Source organism: Eleutherodactylus coqui, chromosome 1, assembly GCF_035609145.1.
Source record: "Eleutherodactylus coqui strain aEleCoq1 chromosome 1, aEleCoq1.hap1, whole genome shotgun sequence".
Taxonomy (NCBI): domain Eukaryota; kingdom Metazoa; phylum Chordata; class Amphibia; order Anura; family Eleutherodactylidae; genus Eleutherodactylus; species Eleutherodactylus coqui.
This window is the reverse complement of record NC_089837.1, coordinates 259,967,154-259,973,292: the sequence shown is the minus strand read 5'-3', so window position 1 is coordinate 259,973,292 and position 6,139 is coordinate 259,967,154.

Sequence of the window (6,139 nt, the reverse complement as noted above, 5' to 3'; positions counted from 1 at the left end):
AGATAACACCCAATCACAGCGCAGCTTTCATGTTACCTCAGCAGTATAAAATATAACAACCAATCACAGCGCAGCTTTCATGTTACCTCAGCAGTATGAGAAATAACAACCAATCACAGCTCAACTTTTATTCTGCCTCAGCAATATAAAAAATAGCAACCAATCACAGAGCAGCTTTCATGTTACCTCTGCGGTATAATATATAGCAACCAATCACAGCACAGCTTTCATGTTGCCTCAGCAGTATAAGAAATAGCAACCAATCACAGCACTGCTTTCATTTTACCTCAGCATTCTCAATATGCAGCAATTGTCTTGCAAAATGTTCGGCGGATGCATAATTTTGTAGTTGAACATGCTTGCTCGTAATGCCTTTTGCTTTTGTGCTTAAGATGGAAATCAAATGATCTTTGTCTGGGGGGCATAACTGTGGACGATGCTCGCACGTGCGCCACCTATCGTAGGATAGTTGTACTATGCCAGTAATCTTCCCAGGAGTGTACTCAACAACTTCCCAAAGTTTCATGGTGATTGGATGAATGGTGTACTAATGCATAAAGGACAGACAGGCAGACATACATTCATTTTTATATATATATATATATATATATATATATATATATATATAGATGACATCAGGAAGTGAGAGAATTAGATTCCGTACGTAAAATTTGGACACTAATTCTTTTGCGCTTAGAATTGAATAATCGAGTTGAGACCCATTAACTTTTCCTATTTATGACCTAATCAATGCTCGTGCAAAATGTCAAATTTCTATGACATTGGGAAGTTGGAGAATTAGATTCCGTACATAAAATTTCGACGCTAATTCTTTTGCGCTTAGAATTGAATAATCGAGTTGGGACCCATTAGCTTTTCCTATTTATGACACAATCAATGCTCGTGCCAAATTTCAACTTTCTATTACACCAAGAAGGGAGAAAATTAGATTCCGTACGTAAAATTTGGACGCTAGTTCTTTTGCGCTAGAATTGAATCATCAAGTTGGGACCCATTACCTTTTCCTATTTATGACATATTCAATGCTCATGCCAAATTTTAAGTTTCTATGACATTGGGAAGTGAGAGATTTAGATTATGTACGTAAAATTTCGACACTAATTCTTTTGCGCTAGAATTGAATAATTGAGTTGGGACCCAATAACTTTTCCTATTTTGTAGATAATCTATGCTTTTACCAAATTTCATGTTTCTACGACATCGGAACGTTGGACAATTAGTGGCCAGTCAGTCAGTGAGTGAGTGAGTCAGTGAGGGCTTTCGTCTATATATATATATATATATATATATATATATATATGACAAAATATATAGTGTGTGTGTGTGTGTGTGTGTATATGTATATGTGTGTATATATAATATATACAGGGTGGAGTGCGGTAATTTGCTAATTTGGGAGTGAAATAAAAAAATAATGAACTTGTAAAAACTTTATTTTATTTACATTGAACAGTAGTGGAATTTACAAATTATTTGGTTTTAAATATTGTATCTGGCAAATGTTGACCTTCGCTATCCACACACTGCTGCATACGTTTTCTGAAGTTCTCATGCACTCTTTCAAGCATGTCGACTGGTATTCTGGCAATCTCAGCGTCAATATTGTTCCTTAGGTCTTCCAGGATGTTGGGACGGTTGCAATACACCTTAGACTTCAGGTAACCCCAAAGGAAAAAATCGCATGGGGCTAAGTCTGGTGAGCGTGACGGCCAGTTAAGATCACCCCTTAGAGAGATAAGCCGTTCAGGAAACGTTTGCCTCAAAAAATTCATGGTAACTCTCGCTGTGTGTGTAGTGGCACCATCTTGTTGAAACCATGTATCCTCTAATTGCATTGCCTCGAGTGCTGGCTGGAAAAAATCCTGCAGCATAGTTAAGTAACGTTCGGAATTCACAGTTGCCGGAAAAAAGTAAGGGCCAATGAGGCCTACTCGTGATAAGGCGCACCACACAGTGACGCGGTCTGAATGCAGAGGTCTCTGGTGAACTTCTCTGGGGTTTGTATCGCTCCAGTACCGCATGTTTTGTTTGTTTACACACCCACTGAGGTGAAAATGTGCCTCATCAGAAAAGAACACAATTGCGTCACGAGGAATGGTTGCAAGCATGTCTTCACAAGATGTTCGTCGTATAACATAATCCCGTGCTGACAATTGTTGGACCACGCACATTTTATACGGGTGAAAATTCAGTTCACTATGAAGAATCCGGTGGAGAGAACGTCTTGAAATTCCACTACTGTTCAATGTAAATAAAATATAAAATAACGTTTTTACAAGTTCATTATTTTTTTATTTCACTCCCAAATTAGCAAATTACCGCGCTCCACACTGTATAGATAGATAGATAGATATGGATTTTAACTTGTGCGATCCTTTGATCCCCCTAGGATATATGGCAATGTTTATTTCCTCTTTCCATAAAAGTACATGCATGCTTAGTGAAGCTCAGGAGATATAGTTGTCAGCCAAACAGGCAGCCTACTGTGTATAGACAACTTTAGGGTCTGTGAGGGGCACAGCTGACTGACCTCTCATATGTGCCTCCACATGCTGAGTAACAGTAATAGGATTAACCAAAGCTCTCACTGAAGCTCCACCAAATAGACTTTGTCTCATTATAAGTAACATTTCCGGACAAACAGCTCAACGGGACATCAAAGAAAGTAAAGTACATAATTTATCTAGATAGTCGAGTGACTATATTGTGGTATAACATTGATTGTAATCCTCTCCAGAGATTCTTGCTGGCTCCTTGTTTGCACTATGTAATTTTCTTAAAATATAGCTTTATGAATAATAGGAATATATTGAGGGATTGCTTTTAAATGCAATCCCCAGTTATTTACAGCGTCTCCAATAGTTGAGTTTCAGTTTGCGATGTAACAGAAACTGTTTATATTTTTGCAACCTATTTTGCAGCCCTCTATATAACCAGGGAAAGCTGTAATACTGGGCATGCAGAAACCAAAAAACAGTGCAGAAATCAGTCTCTCTTAAGGTTGCTGACACTCCAGCATATTACAGCTGCATTTATGCGTCTGTAATAAGGTCAACTGTTGCGTGGCCATGAGATTCCTATGATGCTCCAAGTTCGGGTCAAGTTAAATGCGGCAGTAAGCTGTTCCTGTGTCACTGGCCTAACAAGGTGAAATAGGCAGGTGTGAATCTGCTCAGACTGCGATAGTGAGAGGAAAGGGGCATTGCTTCAGCATTTTTCTGTCACCTACAGTCTATACATTACAGTTTGATAATGGAATAGAATATAAAAATGATAAAAAATTCAGAGCAGGAGACAAGTAATAAGGTTACCACACAGAGCAGGTAAGTCATTGAACATATTAATCTGTCCAGTAATAGATGGAAACGGAATTGAAAAAAAAGTGAAGGGTAAGATAAGACCACAGGGAAGTTGAACAGGCTCTAAACAGATACAGTGTGTAACATCACACTAGCCTTAGAATACCTCCAAAATTGTTACATGCCCCCACCTTCTAATATACAAATCCATTTTCTAGGCACTGTTCAAACACCAACTAATGACGTCATTCAACAAGCAAAGAAAAAAACTGTTTATCTGACAAGTTCAGCTGCTGAATTTCTTGTTGCTCCCTGGATTTTCCTGATTGTGCTTTTACTGTTTTTCAAACTTTTAAATTGCTGTCACTTTTATAAGACTTTTCATACTGAACTTACATTAAAAGACACTGCTTCAATCTATTCAGAATTACTTATCTTTTTCTGGCAAGCTGGAAATATCTGCAAGTTTTTGTTTAAAGTGATTCACTAACTTGAGAAAGAGCAGCAAGGTGATTTATTCAGAACCATGGGTGGTTTCTCTGGGTGTTTTTAAATGTGTCTTCACACCTGTGACCTAGTAATATGTATACTCTTAAAAAGGTCTAGAAGGCATTAGTAAAATATGGCTGCATTAGACCATGATGTAGGATGTGTGTGGTTTTGTAGCTTAGGCTCATTCAATTTAAAGGGGTTCTGTCATTTAAAAAAAAAAAAAAAAATTCTATACTTTCCTATTCCTCCCCCATCAGTCTACTTACCAGATCTTCACCTCCCCCATCTTCTTCTGTTTCCTGCAGTCCGGGGAGGTCACCTCACTTCCAGCTACTTGATTCTTCTCCTTCCTGTGAGGTTATGTACATTGGTTGGCAGTCTTCTGCCTGCCAGCCAATGTACGTTACGTCACAGCCCAGCAGGGGATTGCCGATCTTCAGAGATTGCTCATGCGAGCTGTCTATGAAAGAGTACAATTTCTTCCTAGGCAGTGAACACTACAGCAGAGGGATGTGAGCTTCACTGACCCAGCAGGAAGGAATGTGAGGAATGCCACCTTTTATAAAAAGATGGCTAGCGTGCAGTAAGGTGACCCCAGGACACTGGAGAAGCTCAGTCATGAGAAGATGTGGTAAGGATTTTGACAGGGAAGGTGAGTATAGAATTTTTTATTTTTTTTTTTCTAATGACAAAACTCCTCTTTAAAGGGGTTGTCCGGCCATAAACATTAGGTCTCATTACTTCTGTTTGCCCAATACAATGCACTTTGTAATATACATTGTGCATTGTAAATTAGGCAAACAGAAGTTATTCACTTACCTTTGGGATGCCCCCCCCTGTGTTGCTCCTCGGTTGCCATTGGTTCCGACAAGTCTCTTGTCCTCTTCTTGTCGGGCCAGCTCCAGGTGTTCTCTGCACGGGGACGCGCTTCTTCTACTCCGCGCATGCGCAGTAGATCTTCTTCTGCCGGCTGCTTCAGGAAGCTCTGGTCTTCCTGCAGGGGACGCGCGGCCGCGGGATCTTCAGCTGACAGGTAAGGGGAGTGGAGGAGGGGGAGTGGAGTGGAGTGCCGGTCTCTCACGGGGGAGGGGTGCTGCGAGCTGTCAGTAGTCAGGGGTGGGGGTGGGGAGGTGTAGGGGTGACAGACCTGACAGTCAGTAGTCCCGGGATGGGGGTGAGGGGGAAGATGGGGGAGCTGCTGGTCAGAGCTGTCAGCCAGTGGGGGGTGGGGGGGGGGGGGGGGAGGAGGATGCTGCTGGTCGGAGCTGTCAGCTGTTGGCTTGCGGGGGGGGGGGGGGGGGGGACTCTGCTGGTCGGAGCTGTCAGCTGGTGGCTTGCGGGGGAGGGGGGGCACTGGAGGGGGACACTGTGGGGTGCATGTGTGGAGGGGGCTGTGTGTGTGTCAGTCATGTTTGGTGCTACTTTGACTTTCAATAGCTGAGGATCGCGATTCTCTGCTATTGAAAGTGCTGCTACAGATCACGATCCTGCTAGAGCTGTGACAGCTGTTAGCAGGAGATTCCTTCATCTCCTCAGCATGTCCCCTCATCACTGGACACTGTGACAGGGCTGTCACAGTATCCAGTGATGAAGGGACATGCCAGGGAGATGAAGGAATCTCCTGTTACAGTTGTCACAGCTCTAGCAGCAGATCGCACTGCTCTCCCTGCCCTCTCATTGCTCTGAATGGGACCGGCCGGCTGTCGGCTCTATTCAAAGCAGTGAAGCGTGCGTCTGCATTATGACGCCGGTCCTCCAGTCATGTGACCGGTGTCATCGGGAGCGCGCACGCTGAGGAGAGAGAGGCAGCAGTGCATCATGGGAACTACCCAGCGGCGCCATCTTTGAAGAATTCTTCAGGCAAACTTTATAAAGGGAAGAAAAGGAATGAAAAGGTAAGCAGAATATCGATTTTTATGGGAAAGGCTGTTGTGTGTGATGCTTCTACTCCACAGGACATTAATGGGGGGGGGGAAAAAATCAGTTTGGGCGGCGGACAACTCCTTTAAGGAGCTGAACTGCAATATTAGACACAACTAAGTGGGGCACAATTTCAGGAAGAAAGCAGCCATGTTTTTCTAATCCTGGACAACCACCTTAACCAAATATAAAAATAAAATTATCTGTCACATACTCTTTGCATTCATTTGGTTCGTATGGTTTCCGGTGGCAGATTATAAAACCAGGCGTCGGCTGTATGACAGATGAAACTCACCTGCTACAGCTGCAAATGAAGCTTGCTTCAATCACTGCTTTTACCGTTTAAATACCACTAGCAAAGTTAGCATCTGATCTCAGCATCCAGCTAACTTAATAAACTAACATGC